The sequence below is a fragment of the Rhinatrema bivittatum genome, chromosome 3, assembly GCF_901001135.1.
Source record: "Rhinatrema bivittatum chromosome 3, aRhiBiv1.1, whole genome shotgun sequence".
In the NCBI taxonomy this organism is placed as follows: domain Eukaryota; kingdom Metazoa; phylum Chordata; class Amphibia; order Gymnophiona; family Rhinatrematidae; genus Rhinatrema; species Rhinatrema bivittatum.
The window spans coordinates 579,432,379-579,449,440 of record NC_042617.1 but is presented as its reverse complement, the minus strand read 5'-3'; the positions used below and the strand labels follow the sequence as shown (position 1 = coordinate 579,449,440).

Below are 17,062 nucleotides of genomic sequence, written 5' to 3'. Positions count from 1 at the left end.
GTTCAACAGCTAATTGACATGGAATGGATTGCTCCAGAATCCACATTTAAAGGGTGACGAACTATGGCAGCCAACCTCTGGACCCGGCGGCCAAAGACCTTCTGACATGCCCAAAAGTGGATGCTATGGTCTGCGCGGTCTCGAAGCGCACTACTATCCCAGTGGAGGGAGGTGCAGCTCTCAAAGATGCGCAAGACAGACGTCTGGAATCCATCCTTAAACAGTCCTTTGACGTCGCTACTATGTCCCTACAAATAGCGGCCTGCTGCACTGTCTGCCTATCACAGACCAGGAGCAACACCCCTGGGGAAGCCATGGAACCAGCAGTATCATTCCTCGCGGATGCTGCTTCTGACCTGGTACGCACCGCAGCTAGAGGAGTGTCCATCAGCTGTGGCAGCCAGGAGACAACTCTGGCTCCGAAGCTGGTCTGCTGACGCTTCCTCTAAATCGAGACTCACAAGGATGCCCTTCACGGGATCCCTCCTGTTCGACAGTGAGCTAGAGAAACTGGCTGACAAATGGGGCGAGTCCCCACTACCGCAGCTACCGGAGGACAAAAGCAAGAGAAACCAGTGACCTTTTCCCCGATCCTCCAGGGGCAGAGGTTCACAGCGCTTCAATCCATACAGGAACAATTTTCAAGCTCCATGTCCTACAGGCAGGAACCAGTCCTTTCGGAACAAGCACAGTAAGAGGGGAACCAGCTCGGGTCCAGGCCCCAGCCGCACCCCACAATGAGATTCAGCTGACCTGTCCAAAGGAAGAAGCCATAGGGGGCAGACTTGCCCTATTCTACCACAGATGGGTCGAGATAACTTCGGACAAGTGGGTCCTAACCATCATTCGAGAGGGGTACTACCTGGATTTCCTCCGAATCCCTCCGGACAAATTCGTGGAATCCCCCTGCCACGACCTCTCCAAGAGGATGGCAGTGGAAGCTACACTGACCAGATTACTGGCCCTCGAGGCCATAACCCCAGTACCTCCACAACAAATAAATACTGGGCATTATTCCATTTATTTTATCGTCCCCAAGAAAGAGGGGACATTCAGGCCTATCCTGGACCTCAAGTCGGTCAATCGCCACCTGAGGATTCCCCGTTTCGGCATGGAAATCGTACGCTCTGTAATAAGGGCGATACAACTGGGAGAGTTTCTCACATCCCTGGATCTAGCGGAAGCCTACCTACACATCCCGATCCATCAAGAACATCAGCGCTTCCTACGCTTCAAAATCCTGGATCGTCACTACCAGTTCTGGGCTCTACCCTTCGGGTTAGTCACAGCACCCCGGACGTTCACCAAGATCATAGTGGTGGTGGTGGCGGCGACACTGAGGAAGGAAGGAAGGAATCCTCGTACATCCTTACTTAGACGATTGGCTGATCAGGGCGAAATCCCCAGAGGAAAGTCACCAGGCAACCAACAGAGTCAAAACTCTACTAGAGAGCCTCGGATGGGTGGTCAATACAAACAAGAGTTGTCTGCAGCCCTCACAGTCTCTAGAATATCTAGGAGTCCGATTCGACACCAAAGAAGACAAGGTCAGCCTGACCCCGCAAGGAGATCAAAACTGAGGAACCAGTTGCAAACCCTGCTGAGCGAACCCCGTCCCACAGCATGGGATTACCTACAAGTCCTCTGTCTCATGGCATCCACACTGGAGGTTGTGCCATGTTCACGAGCTCACATGAGACCCCCCTTCAGCGCTCCCTTCTATTGCGATGGAACCCACTGTCTCAGAATTATACTGTACGTCTACAGCACCCGGGCAGAGTCCGGACCCAACTACAATGGTGGCTACAAGACGACCACCTGAGACAGGGAACAAGACTGTCCTCACCGACTTGGATCCTGCTCGCCATGGATGCCAGCCTACGAGGGTGGGGCGCACACTGCGAAGAACTAACTGCCCAAGGGCAGTGGGACTCAGAAGAGTCTGGATGGAACATCAATCGCCTAGAAGCCCGGGAAGTCAGACTGGCCTGCCTACGGTTCAGTCACAGACTCCGAAACAAAGCGGTCAGAGTCATGTCGGACAATGCTACAACAGTGGCCTACATCAACAGTCAGGGAGGAACCAGAAGCCAACAGGTATCTCTGGAAATAGAGCCCCTAATGTCGTGGGCGGAAGGGAACCTCCAGGAGATCTCGGCAGTCCACATCACCAGTAAAGACAACATCACGGCAGACTTCCTCAGCAGGGAAAGTCTAGACCCAGGAGAATGGAAGCTATCGACCGCAGCATTCCAACTGATAGTGAACCGTTGGGGAACACCAATCATGGACCTTCTGGCAAACCGGTCCAACGCCCAAGTACCCAGCTACTTCAGTCGCAGGCGAGAACCTCAGTCCAAGGGGATCAACACCCTGGTGCAGACCTGGCCACAGGAGACTCTGTTGTATGCCTTCCCGCCGTGGCCCCTATTAGGCGCAATCATTCACAAGATCAGCCTACACAGGGGGCCAGTACTGCTTGTGGCGCCGGACTGGCCAAGAAGGCCATGGTACGAAGACATGTGAAGACTACTGACAGGAACGCCCCTGCCACTACCTCCACATAGAGACCTGCTCCAACGGGACCGATCCTCCCGAGGATCCAGCTTGGTTCTCTCTTACGGTCTGGCCATTGAGAGGGCTCGCTTGAGAGATCGGATACTCGGGGGCTGTAATAGACACCCTACTCCGAGCGCGCAAGTTCTCTACATCTCTAACGTACATAAGGATTTGGAGAATATTCGAAGCCTGGTGCGAAGACCACGACGACATACCACGCTCAGTCAAAATTCCTGCGATCCTGGAATTCCTACAGAAGGGACTGACCCTCAACTCCAACAAGGTACAGGTGGCCGCACTGTCATGCTACGGATCCAAGTGCGAGGGCGACACCATAGCCTCGCACCCAGATGTTATACGCTTCCTAAAAGGAGTCAAGCACAACCAACCCCCTCTAAAGTGGCTGGTACTGCTTTGGAACCTCAACCTGGTCCTGGATTTTTTAGCAGGAACCTCTTTCAGATCTCTTTGTGGCCTGTCTCTGACTACTAAAATTGAAGGCAGTTTGCTCTGCCCGTCGTATATCCGAGCTACAATCACTGTCCTGCTGGGAGCCATTTCTCAGACTCACCCCAGGAACCATCTAGTTACGCACAGTTCCGTCGTTCCTACCCAAAGTGGTGTCCCACTTCCATATCAACCAAACCATCTCGCTACCATCGCCAGATGAACATAGGAATTCAGAAGAGGCTCGACATCTATGCCACCTCAACATCGGCAGACTTCTATCCAGATACTTGGAAATGTCGGACCCCGTGTGGAAAACGGACCACTAATTCGTCCTTCACAGCGGGAAGAGGCAAGGGGAAGCAGCCTCGCAAGCAACCATAGCCCGCTTGATCAAAGAAGAAATCAAGGCGGCCTACGTAGAGGCAGGCAAGCCGCCGCCGCTACAAGTCAAGGCCCATTCTACTAGAGCCCAGGCAGTGTCCTGGGCAGAATCAAAGATGTTGTCACCCACCGAGATTTGCAGGGCGGCGACATGGTACTCCATCCACACCTTCTCCAGGTTTTACCGCCGGGATGTTCAGGCTCGGAGGACACAGCATTCGCAAGAGCAGTACTGTAAGGGTCACGGGCAGCCTTCCATCCAGTTCAGGAGTAGCTTTTATATATTCCATTGGTCCTGAGTCCATCTGCTACATGCTAGGAAATGGAGAAATTACTTACCTGATAATTTTGTTTTCCTTAGTGTAGACAGATGGACTCAGCATCCCACCCACGGCTGCCGTTACTCTGGAGTGCTCGAGCGACTCATGGGTAAGCCACGCTTTCCTTCATCTAGGACTCCCACCCTGCCGGGTGTCGACGCTTTCCGGTTGAGGGCACTGGCGGTCTCCAGCTATAGCCAATTCAACCAGTTCAAGTTAATCAAGTTATAAAGTTTACTCAAGTTATGAAGTTATTCAAGTTATTCAAAATAGTCAGTCACACATATATCCACAATGCTTTTCGAGGAGAATACTGAAGAGCTGCACTTCCTGCAGGGGTATATGTACTAGAGCTGACGTCAGATTGAAATCTGATCCGTCTCCAACTGCTATCAGGAGTACACTATACCCACTGGTCCTGAGTCCATCTGTCTACACTAAGGAAAACGAAATTATCAGGTAAGTAATTTCTCCATTTCCTCCCTGCTTTCACTCTGAAACGTGCAAGGTAAAGCATTGCGTAGAGGAATCTCTTCACTTTTACTGCCTGCTTCACCTCGTGGAAGAAAGCTCTGCGAAAAATCTTGAAAAATGAAGATTCCGTGCGTATTGTAAAATATCTCCCTTTTTAGTCGTGCTTTCGCCATAATTCACGCTTTGTCCACCTAACTCTGAAGATGCATAACTTTGCAGATATGTTATATCCAGATAATTTAGATAACCAGATATCTTTGAATATTGGGCCCTATACATTTTATTAAAAATAAAATTTAAAAAATAAATAAATACAGTAAGTTCTCTCTCTATAATAACTTTCTACTAAGGTATAGGATTGGGTATTCCTATGCTCTCTCCTCTTGGAACAGCACAGCTTCCAACTGATTTCTGAGGCAACCTAATTATAAAATAAAACTCTTTTTGAAGCTGACACTGTGGAATATATAGGCTTTGCAAAGGCAGATTTTCAGGGGCAAGAAGTCTTTCCATATTTCACAGTCTGTTTCAGCTGATTTGGGGCTACTGTCAACTAGATTGGTTATTGGGTGGCTAGGTCTGCAAAGTAGGATATACATTTTCATCAATCTTGGAATACTTTGACTTGTTTCTTTTTCTTGGGACTGGGTTTGTGGCTACCATTACTGCCTTGTCTGCTAAAAACCTAATCAGGCCACTTCCTATAATATGTCTCAGACGTTTAATCCCTTCCCTAGCAAGGATGCATTTGTTTGGGTTTGCATTAGCCCAGCTGTCCTTCGAGATTGCAGCACTACCTGCAATGTATCTAAGTATGTGAGTCCGTCTAGGCTGTAGATGACCATATTATTCAGGTACATGTGAAAGCTTGGTATAGCCTATGGCTCTGTGTAGTCCAAATGGAAAACCACTGAACTGATATAGTCCAGATAGGGTTTCGACCTTTATCTTCTTTCTAGATTTGTCACCTCACAGGATTTGCCAATACCCTTTTATGAGGTCCAGTGAGGAGATATCTTGCCCCAACCAGTTTGTCAACTCATCTACTCTGCATGGGGGTATGCATAGAATTTGGAGATTATGTTGACCATTTTAAAGTTGATGCAAAAACATATGTCATCTATTTGGCGATCAGCACTAATGGGCTGGATCATTAATTCTGGGATTCCTCTATGACTCATAGCCATAACATAGCAATTACCTTGTGCTTTGTGGTCTTCCAGAGGTTCTGAGGTGTTCTGTAAGGCTTTTGGAATACTATTTCTCCTGTTGTCATTTGTATCTGTTGGATAATTATTTTTATGATGTTGGGATGCCAACTCACCATCTGCATCAAATGTTTCTCTGTGTTATGGTTGAAGTTGTTCTTCCATCCATATTGTAGTGTGCTTTTCCCTCCTCCTCATCATTGGATCCAAGCCTACTTCATCTCCATGGAGATGAATCAACATGAATTCCCTAGTTTTCCATGGTTTCAATAAGTTTATCTGACGGTACTGCTATTCTTTTGTTGCCCTGATTGGTGCACCTCAACCCTGGCCGGGCCAAGGGGCCCTGCCTCGCACATAACCCCCATTATGCGCTGAAGGGCCGGGCCCTGATAAAGGGGCGGTCCGAGGGGGGTGGGGGGTTGGGGAGGGCCCATTTGCTGCTGTACTGAGGAAGGGAATCCTGTCGCGCACAAGTTGCTACTGCTTCGTTGGAGCAGTAAGCAACAAAACAAAAAAAATAGTAAGGTAGGAGAAAGGGTTTAGGGGGTGGGGAGGAGAGGGGAAGGGGAAGGGTAAGAGAGGTTAGGTAGGGGGTAAATAAGTTCCCTCCCAGTCTGCTCCTAAATTGGAGCCTTCCCCAGTTCCCTCCCAGTCTGCTCCTAAATTGGAGCGGACTGGGAGGAAACTGGGGAAGGCTGCGATGTGTCGCCACGCGAAACTTGCATAATTCCCCCCCCTCCCCCCGTGCGCAGATGCGTGTGTGGATTACAAAATCCGGCGAGCATGTGCGAGCGGCCCAACGATTTTATAAAATCGGCGCATCCATGTGTGCTCACCAGGAAGCGCGCGTGCATGGACGCCCACTCGCTCCTATGAAAATCTGCCCCCTATTGTTTTCTGGGGGAGTTTGTGACTCATCCTCTTCCTCAGGGTTTCAGGGCTGGGATAGTCTGGTCCCCATGTTCTAAACGACCTTTCCTACAAGAGAAGTCACCAGTACCAACATCAAGGGGAAGGGATCAAGATCTTGGAGTTTCCCAATCAGATCTCCACCCCAGGGGACCAAGATAGGCTGAGCAATCGTGAATAAACCAAACTTAGGTAGGACATTCCTTGTTGAGGGGACCTCTCCAGTAGGATTCCTGTTCGACTTGCTGGGAAAGCTTTGTGAACATTTACAATCGCCATGGGAAGCTTGACCCAGATACCTGAGATAAAGGACACCGGCCCAGACAAGAAAAACACCTCTGTACAACGGTCAGCTGTAAATTCACCTTTATGAAAATGGACTTTAATTTAATTGTTAAAGAATCAGTAAGCATTTAATATAACACCCAGTGCCTTGTCCTGCCTGGTTTGCCCCAGCATCTCAACCCTTGAGATGCAGCCTCTAACACCACAGAGGGGGGAGAGAGAGAGAGGGGCATACACACCACTGCCCGGGCCATAAAGCGAAAGCTTCTCCCCACAAAAAGGATTCCACCCTTGGGGCAGAGAGCAAAGTTATGGGAGAAGTGCTAGCTAGCGGAGCAGCCCCGAAGAATAAATACATTTGTATGTCCTTGGGGCTTAAAACCCTCCAGCAAGGGTTACGTATATTTTTGTTTTAGAACCGCTGCCTCCCGACAAATCTTTGATGTGGCAAAAAGAGAGCCCAGGTATAGGGTTGTGCAAGCGATCCGTGGCGACTGCTGTGATCTTTCGAACTCTCTCGGCACATTGATACCAGGACACACCTCCTTCAAAGAACATTGTGACCAGAATAGACCCTGGCGCCCGGCCACAATAAATACAGTATAAATAGATTGCAATGACTAGTCACATTCAGTCTTTCAAGTTAACCCTTTTCTTCGAGTGAGTGTGTGCTACTCCCGTGGCCTGGATTGGCCACTGTTGGAAACGTGCGTGACTCGGCCCGGCGCACGCCCGGCACACGCCACATGGATTTTAAAAACGTAAAGATTTTAAAAACTTTACGTTTAGCTAATTTCCCCACTCTTTCCTTTCACCCCCCCCATCCCCTCTAATCCTTCCCCACTCCGATCCCCTTTATCCGCTCATTTTCGAATATAATATGTACCCTCTGTTATACCTTTTGAATCTTGTAAACCGTTGTGATGGCTTCAGCGAATGACGGTTTATAAAACTCAAGAAATAAAATAAAATAAAACTGCGCCAGCGCACGCATATCTCCTGCTACGTGCACAAATGGAGACGCTCATAAAAAGAGGCGGGGAATGGGCGGGGCACCGTCTGCCAAGTCTGTCACCTGAAGTCTGCGCAGACAAGGCACGCCGGGATCTCCTACCGCGTAACTTTGCTTCTGCTCTGCACGGCATTTAAGTAATAAAGTTGAAACTAGACTAGTCAGCGGGGTTTTAATGGTCAGAGATAACAGAGAAAAAGAGAGGCAAGTTAGCTAGGGGGTTTAGGAAGTCCTTTCCTTTACTGGGGCAAACTGGGAATGAACTGGGGACACAGATAATTGTGTCAGCAGGGGTACCTACTAAAATTCTCCTCATGCAAGCGAGTCGGCATTCATGCACACATGCACGTGTCAGTGTAAAGTCATGCACGCATGTACGTGTGTATAGCCAATTTTATAACAGGTGAAGTATACGCGCATATACGCACGTATGTTATAAAATCACCGCATCCATGTGCACGCGCTGGCAAACACATGTGAGCATGTGTGTGGGTCTTAAAAGTCACCTCTTAGTGAACAGAAATGTAATGGCAGTGCAGAAATAGCTTACGGATGGATCTTGGGGGCACTGGGGCTACACTGTCGTCTCGTTAATCCAGCTTTTGAAAATTTTAATTAGCTGGCTTGATTTCCGGAGGGGAAGAAAATTTATGTTCAGGATTAGATGCCCCTTTATCCTAGTTTAAACTTGCTGAATATTTTTCTACCTTTGGATGATACATTTCTCTTTCTGTCTATAATATTTCTTTCCCTGCCTACCTCTACTGTTGTGTATTGGGTTTTTTAACTATTCTTCCTTATTGTACACATTAAAGGGTAGATTTTAAAAGCTTGCACACGCTACACGGCGCGCACACATGGACACGCAGTTTTATAACGTGTGCGCATGTTATGGGGGTCGGTGTGCGCAAGGAGGTGCACATTTGTGCAACCTGCATGCGCCAATGCTCGCGGCCTTCCGCACTTCCCTCCCAGTCTGCTCCAATTTAGGAGCGGCCTGGGAGGGAACTTCCCTACCCCCTATTCTAACCTTCCTTCCCCTTCCTCTAACCTTCCCGTCCCCTAGGCCTATCCTAAACCCCCCCCCCCAAATCCTTATCGTATCTGTTGTGCCTACTTTGAGCAGGCGCAGGTTGCGCCCCTGGCACAGCGGCAAATGGCCGCCATGCTGGTTGCCTCTATCCACGCCCCGTCCCGCTCCACCCCGCTCCTTTCCCGAGGCTCCGGGACTCACACGCGTTCCGGGGCTTTATGCGCATGGCCGGGCCTTTTCACTGGGAGCTCCGGCGACGGTTGAAGAGCGCCTCACCATCAGGCGCCGACGAGCGGGGAGGCCACCCTCCATCCTGGGCCCCCGTGAGAACTGAACACCTAACTGAATGGCAGGGGGAAAAAAGATACGGAACTAACAGCAGGAGGTGAGGGAAATGAGTGACTGCGATGCGATGTGTGACCACTCCCCCCCCCCCCGACGTCACTGGGAGCTCCGGCCACGGTTGAAGAGCGCCTCACCATCAGGTGCTGCGCGCCGTGCGTCGCGCGCTGAAGGGGCGCGACAAAGGGGCTCTCCCCTTTGTGCACCCCTTCGTGCAACCCTTGTGCTTCTAAAAAAAAAAAAAAAATCTTTTATATTTTTCTGTTATGTAACCTTTATTCCAATTCTTTACCTTTTTCTTTTCGCTTGTTAACAATTTTAATTAGAAATGTTCATTGTATTAGACTATGGAAATTTATTTCCTGCTATTCTGTTTAATGTAAACCGGTATGATTTACATCGGATGTAAGAATGTCGGTATATAAAAATTAAAAATAAATAAATAAAAATAAAATCTACCCCAAAGTTTCTTGTTATGGAACCCTAGTGAAGGAAAGCTTTACCTGAGAAGTGCCTCCTAAAGGGAGTGCTGGATCTCACATCTCTTTAATGTGCTTGCACCCAGGATGCAGGGTGAAATCTTTCACCAGTAGCACCTCCATCTTAATTTCTATTTTATGGAAGGTTTAGAGTAATCTATTCCGTTCTTATCCTCATGCATGGAATCTGTAGATCATATCAGTGTGGATGGTTCCAGCATAATCCACATTGCTTCCTCCTCTCTCTCTCTATTCTTGTATTTCTGTTGGTTTTATTGTATCCATCCATGATTCTCCTTTCTTTCTTACGCTCTCCTATAGACTACAATAACCTCTCTCTCTCTCTCTCTCTCTGTGTGTGTTTGTATATATCTATATATATCTATATATATATATCTATTGCACTATGTCTATGTAATAGAAACAATATCTAAGTCAGCTTCTGTCATTAGATCCTTAAGGTTTTGGATTTTATTATTCAGGATTCAAGTAATGGGTTTTCATATATTCCTCCTCATACAGTAACTTTTAAGCGAGCGCGTGTACGCAGCCAAATACGCATGAATGTTATATCGTCTGTGCGAGTGCGGGTGTACTATATAAAATACACCTAGCGTGCGTATGTTTGCTCCTAATTTTAATCATCTACACAAGCAACTGCTATTCACGCATTTTCCTTAGGAACTGTCAACTTTTGTACATACAAATGAGCTTATTTTAAAACATGCGTGTGTGAGGAAATGTATCATTATTTTAATTATGTTGGATTGTAAAGCTTGTTGCTAATTTAATGTTCTTTGTAAACCGAGGTGATGTGTACTAATGACCACCAGGTTGCCCAGTCTATCTCTAGGTCATCAAGTCCCTTCGGGTTCTTTGGGACTCCTGCACCCTCCCTTCAGTTCACCCCGATTCCTCAGGCAGTCCATATTTGGATACAAATAGTTTTATTCAGACTTGCATCTCATAAATAGCAGAAGTAAATATGTACTGGTACAGGCCATATGCTCGCTGTGTTTGCAGGATATAAAATTGCGGGATCTTTGCATATATATATTGGACCCCCGACCGAAACGCGCCGACCTGCCCCGAATCCATTCCTTTTTTACGCCATCAAAGATATTCGCCCATTTGTACTAGAGCACGTATGTGCGAGGTTTATAAAATAGCCCTAGCGCGCATAAGCGCAGCTTGCGCGCATCTGCCATTTTATGCGTGCACATCTCTTTTAAAATTTACCTTTTAAATATATTATCATGGAACTCTACTGGAAGAAAGCTCTGCCCGAGAAGTGCCTTCTGAAGGGGAGTCTAGGATCTTGCATCTGCAAAGACATGGTCTTCAAAGTTTGGCTTTCTTCTCTTTGCGATCTTCTTATCATCCCTCTTCTCTATGATCTGTGTTGCGCGTCCCGGCCGCGTCCGCTCCGCGTCCGGCCCTGCTCACCTTGCTCTCCCGTCCACGAGCTCCGGTCTCTCCGCCGCCGCAGCCAGTTCGTGGCGTCCCCGGCTCCCCCACTCTGTCTCCCGTACAGGGTCTCACAGCGGAGCTCCCATCGGGGTTCCGCATCCTCGGCCCCGCGCGGCCAACCTGCAGCCCTTTAAAGAACCAAGCAGGGGAAAACCCCGGGATGCGCACGCTGATGACATCACAGAACCACCATATATAAGACGGGGCTCAGACCCATGATCCCTGCCTTGGCAATTGGGTCGTACACTCTGGTATTGTCTAGTTAGCCTGTTCCAGTGTGTCCTGTTCCACTGTCTCTCCATTCCTGGTAGTACCCTTCGGACTGATCTCACGGTACTGACCTTTGCTTGCTCCTGACCTCGTCTTGACTTCTGCCTGGATCTTGACCTCTGCCTGTTCACTGACCACGTCTGATCGCCGCCTGGAACCTGACCTCTGCCTGTATACTGACATCGTCTGACCACTGCCTGGAACTTGACCTCTGCCTGACCTGATTTACTCCCAGATTGACTTAAAGGTATTGACCCCTGCTTTGGCTGACCATTCTGGACTGATACTCTGGCCTTGATCCTCGCTATCCACTCAGACTCTCTATTTTGGCCTCCTGTGACCTCTGAACATTCTCGCCTGGACATCGACCGCGCACCCTTGTTCGTGGTGGGCACTCCCCTGCGCTTCCTCTCTAGGAGACCCTGCGAGGCCCACTTAAAACCAGGCGGCCCGGGTACCCAAGGGCTCAACCTGAGGGAACCCCGGGTTGCTAGTGGCGAAGCTCCAGCTGCCTCTGTCTCCTCCTGTGCTCCGCCTCCTGGTGGCAGGCGCTGTCCGGGTCCCACCAGAGGGCCGTACCAGTCCAAGAGTCCACCTCCAGCGCCACAATCTGACCAGGTAGTATCATGTGAACATATAGAAACATAGAAATGGCGGCAGAAGAAGACCAAACGGCCCATCCAGTCTGCCCAGCAAGCTTCACACATTTTTTCTCTCATACTTATCTGTTTCTCTTAGCTCTTGGTTCTATTTCCCTTCCACCCCCACCATTAATGTAGAGAGCAGTGATGGAGCTCTCTACATTAATGATGGAGTGAACATCGCAATTGCACCCCAACTGTTTCTCATCTGCTTGCTTGTCTCCTGAAAATGATTCAGAACAGGGAAATACAAACAGGTAATGAAAGTTTCTGTTGCCCCAGTCCCATGATCTGCTTGGAAGAGAGAAGAAGCTGGTCTGATTCTAGCAGTAAATTGCAGAGCCTATTAGCACAAGCTGCTTCCTTGAATTCAGGTTCAGAAATCATGTAATTTCTTTTCCGTCTAACTCCAGTTAGGCTCCTGGGCTCTACCTTGTCCCTTAATTAAATAAACTCATAATGGAAGGAAATTAAATTCTGCTTTAAGTACTCAGGCTTGAGCAGTGCAGATACCGGAGCTAAAGATTGGTGGTTTTTTTCCCCCCTTGATTGTGTTGCCACTCAGGTTCTTTATGTCTCGGTATATACAAGTCAATACACTTCTTGTATAATATTTATACTTTTTTTTTTCTCTTCCCACTCTTCTACCGTGCAACCAGGATTTTTCAAATTCCCTGTTTTAAGCCAAAGATGCTATCTGTACTGTAGGAGTAAGGTTGGTCCTCATCCAGAGGTTTATTAGGAAAATGTTCACATGCATTATGGAAAGCAGTCACAATATTCATGTCCATTTTTTAAGAACTACATCAGTTTCAAAAATTGTGAAGATAGATAAAAATCTTATACAGTTTTAAGCTGCATTAATAAAAGGTTTCCCAATATAATGCAGGATGCCATGATTTAAAATATAACTTAAAATTGATACATATTGCCCAAGACTGGATCATTAAACTGCAGGATACAAACCTCTTTTGAAAGCTAAAATTTGATCATGTATTAACTAAGAGTTTTTATGTGAATTTGTACCTAGGTCTAAAAGGAAGCCAGTGTCACTTGAAAGTGGAATCTGATATGGCTAATAATCAGTCATAACGAAGAAAACAAATAATTACTGCCAGCATTGCATAAAATTCAGCTAACAAGATGCAGGTAATAAACTAGCTATTGAACTTGCATAGTTTCTGATGTCTAAAGTTTAATTAAGTCTTGAAAATTGGTCACGGATATATTAGGCTACTCCAATTATGCTTGGGGGCTTTCCTGGGGGACTGGTGGGGAAGGGAGAAATCCTCTGACTCCATGCATAGCATGGCCAGTGCGGCTCATTTTACTGTCGTCATCAGAGACCAGTAGCTATGTCTAAACAGTTACTCATATGAGGGGAGATGGCTCAAAAGACTGCAGATCCACTTCCATTTGAGAATGTTTAGATTTAGATCAGTGCTTAAGATAAGTGAATGAAGAGCCAATCCCGTCAGCAGTAATGTTCAGCATTCTTCTGCACCCGTTGTTGTAAATTGCATTTCTATTTGCATCTGTTCTTTGCTCTTTAATCATGTAGAATACCCATGTAGTATAGAAAAGAAAAGCAGGAGCTTCTAAGAAGAATATTACAAAAATAAAAGCAAAGGCATTAAGAGTTGGTTTAACAAAGTCTATTTTCCTAGCGTGCAGCAGATGGACTCAGGATCAATGGGTATAGGGTACTCCTGATAGCAGTTGGAGATGGATCAGATTTCAGTCTGACGTCAGCCCTAGTACATATACCTCTACAGGAAGTGCAGCTCTCCAGTATTTTCCGTCTCCATAGCAATTAGGGACTCTATGCACACTCTCGCACAGTGTTAGAGTAGTTTTACCAAAGAAAACCAAAATAAGAAGAAATCTTACCTCTACAGACGAGCCCCGCTCTCCTGTGACACCCATTGGGGCCCTCCCCCAGTTGAGAATTCCCGAGGTGATTTCCGCAATCCCTTGGTCCGGCGGCCGACCCTCGGCGGGGACCTAGCCCCCGACATCGGGCGAGGCTGAGAGGCAGCGGGCACAACCTCGAGCGCGGCGGTGAAGGTATTTTCCCTCTCCCCCCACAGCTGGAGACCGCCCGAAACGAGACCAGGAAGCGCCGAGACAAGGTAAGGTAGAAATCTATTTAAAAGTCTCTGGTATCCGAAGCTCGAGGAGTCGCACAAGTCGCCAGCCGGGATCAGTGCCACTGGATTGATCTGCCATAGCAGGACTAGACCCCGGTCAGATCCTCCCACGTGGAGACCCTCTGAGGTGGTCGCCGTCACCATTTTGATCTGTTTGCTGCCCTGTCCGCCGTTCCGATCCGTGCGCATAAATACCTTGTGCGCACAACGTCTTGCGCCCAAGTACCATGGGCACAAGCTATGCGCATAGCCACGCGCTCTGTGCCGGGCGCATAACTTTAATCTGTGCGCACATCTCCCTGAGCGCGTGCCAAACCTATGCGCACAACTTCGCACCGGAGTGCACAACTTTATCTTGCGTGCACAAGCCATGGCACCAGCGGAAAAGAAACTCAAGGCTCAGGGCCTTTGCCCAGCATGCCACATTAGAGCTGCACAGCATGAGGAGGCCACGGTCCTGTGTATACAGTGCGAAGAGGCCCTAGGGGATCCAACTCATGGCCCGTTCCAGCCTCTCGAACAGTACGCCAGACCTAGCATTGCACAGCGGGACTCCCCCTCAAATGGGGCTCCCCAGGGACACGGCGCCCCTTAGTCTAGACCCAGCATCTATTTCTTGGGTGGAATTCTTCAGCGGTCTGCATACCTTCGTCCACATGCAACCTGAGCCTCCTATAATATGGCCACAAGCTCCACCAGAGGACCTCAACATCCCGGGTCCCTCTATGGCCAGGGAAGTGATCCCACCACCCAGAAGCCCCACCTTTGGGGACATGGACAACTCGGATGAGGAGTCAGAACCCCTGGAGGAAGGGGAACTCCCTGGGACAGAGCCCCACCAAACCATGAGACGCTTCTTCACCAAGGACTAGCTTCCAGACCTGGTCACACACAACTTAAAAGAGCTTGCTATCCCGGGCACAAGCGCTTCAGGGGAGCCCAAGACGAACCCCATACTAGAGGGACTCCGTCAGACCTCCCGTCATTTCCCACTATTACAAGCTGTCTAGCAACTAATTGACCTGGAATGGGATGCCCTGGAAACTACATTCAAAGGGGGGCGGGCTCTGGCAGCCATGTACCCTCTGGACCCAGCCGCCAAAGATCTCTTGGCATGTCCGAGAGTGGATGCCATGGTCTCCGTGGTTTTGAAGCGCACTACTATCCCAGTGAAGGGAGGAGCAGCACTCAAGGATGCTCAAGACAGCACCCCGGACGTTCACAAAGATCATAGTGGTGGTGGCAGCAACATGAAGGAAGGAATCCGCGTACACCCTTACCTAGACGATTGGCTGATGAGGGCGAAATCCCCAGAGGAGAGCCACCAGGCGACCAACAAAGTCAACTGTACTGGAGAGCCTCGGGTGGGTGGTCAACACAAACAAGAGGTGTCTGCAGCCCTCCCAATCTTTAGAATACTTGGGAGTCCGGTTCGACACCAAACAAGACAAGGTCACCCTGACACAGACAAGGAGATTGAAATTGAGGGACCCAGTTGCAAACCCTGATGAGCGAGCTTCGCCCCGCAGCATGGGACTACCTACAGGTCCTCGGCCTCATGGCATCCACACTGGAAGTAGTACCATGGGCAAGAGCTCATATGAGACCCCTACAGCGCTCACTATCACCACGATGGAGTCCACTGTCCCAGAACTACACCATACGCCTTCAGCTCCTGGACAAAGTCCGGACCCAACTACGATGGTGGTTACAAAAGACCATCTGAGCCAGGGAGCGAGACTATCCTCATCATCCTAGATCCTGCTCACCATGGACGCCAGCCGTGATGAGCAGGCTGGCGTCCGTGGTGAGCAGGATCTAGGATCTAGGTCCGTGGTGTGGGAAGCACACTGCCAGGAGTTGACCGCTCAGGGACAATGGAACAAAGAAGAGTCTGAGTGGAACATCAATTGCCTAGAGGCCCGGGCAGTCAGACTAGCCTGCCTACGGTTCTGTCACAGACAGAGACAAGTCAGTCAGAGTAATGTCGGACAACGCCACAACAGTGACCTACATCAACCATTGGGGAGGAACCAGAAGCCAACAGGTGTCTCTGGAAGTAGACCCCCTAATGTCATGGGCAGAAGCGAACCTTCAGGAGATCTCGGCCGTCCACATCGCCAGGAAAGACAACGTCGCTGCGGATTACCTCAGCAGAGAAAAGTCTAGACTCAGGAGAATGGAGATTGTCGACTACAGCATTCTAATTGATAGTAAACCGTTGGGGAACACCAACCATGGACCTCTTGGCAATCCGGTCCAACACCCAAGTGCCCAGCTTCTTCAACCGCAGGCGGGAGCCCCAGTCCCAGGGAATCGATACCCTGGTACAGACCTGGCCACAGGAGACTCTGTTATACACCTTCCCGCCATGGCCCCTATTGGGCGCAATCATCCACAAGATAGAACACCACAGGGGACCAGTACTTCTAGTGGCCCCAGACTGGCCAAGAAGACCGTGGTACGCAGACATGCAAAGACTGCTGACAGGGAACACCCTCCCTCTACCTCCACACAGAGACCTGCTCCAACAAGGACCAATCCTCCACGAGGATCCAGCTCGATTCTCTCTTATGGTCTGGCCATTGAGAGGACTCGCCTGAGGAAGAGCGGATACTCGGGGGCAGTAATTGATGCCCTACTCTGAGTACGCATGTTCTCCACATCCCTAACATACATAAGGATTTGGAGAGTATTCGAAGCCTGGTGCGAGGACCACGATATCGTTCCACACTTAGTCAAAATTCCTGTGGTTTTGGAATTCCTACAGAACGGCCTACAGAAGGGATTGTCCCTCAATTCCATCAAGGTACAGGTGGCCGCATTGTCATGCTACGGCACCAACAACGAGAGCAGCAGCATAGCCTCTCACCCAGATGTCTCCCGCTTTCTGAAAGGAGTCAAGCAGATCCGACCACCCCTAAAGTGGCCGGTGCCTCTTTGAAACCTCAACCTAGTTCTAGATTTCTTAGCAGGAGCTTCCTTCAGACCCCTTCGCGGCCTGTCTCTCTGACTATTAACATTGAAGACAGCCTCCTGGTGGTGGTCTGTTTGGCCCGCCGTATCTGTTTGGCCC

General features: G+C 49.0%; 1 long non-coding RNA gene across 1 annotated transcript in view; it reads left to right on the top strand.

The window, feature by feature from the left end:
* LOC115088392 overlaps positions 1 to 17,062 on the top strand; it is an 83,161-nt gene that overhangs the window by 7,411 nt on the left and 58,688 nt on the right. The window contains exon 2 of the long non-coding RNA XR_003855767.1: positions 12,867 to 12,985. This is a non-coding gene — a long non-coding RNA (uncharacterized LOC115088392). The remainder of the gene's footprint in view (positions 1 to 12,866; positions 12,986 to 17,062) is intronic.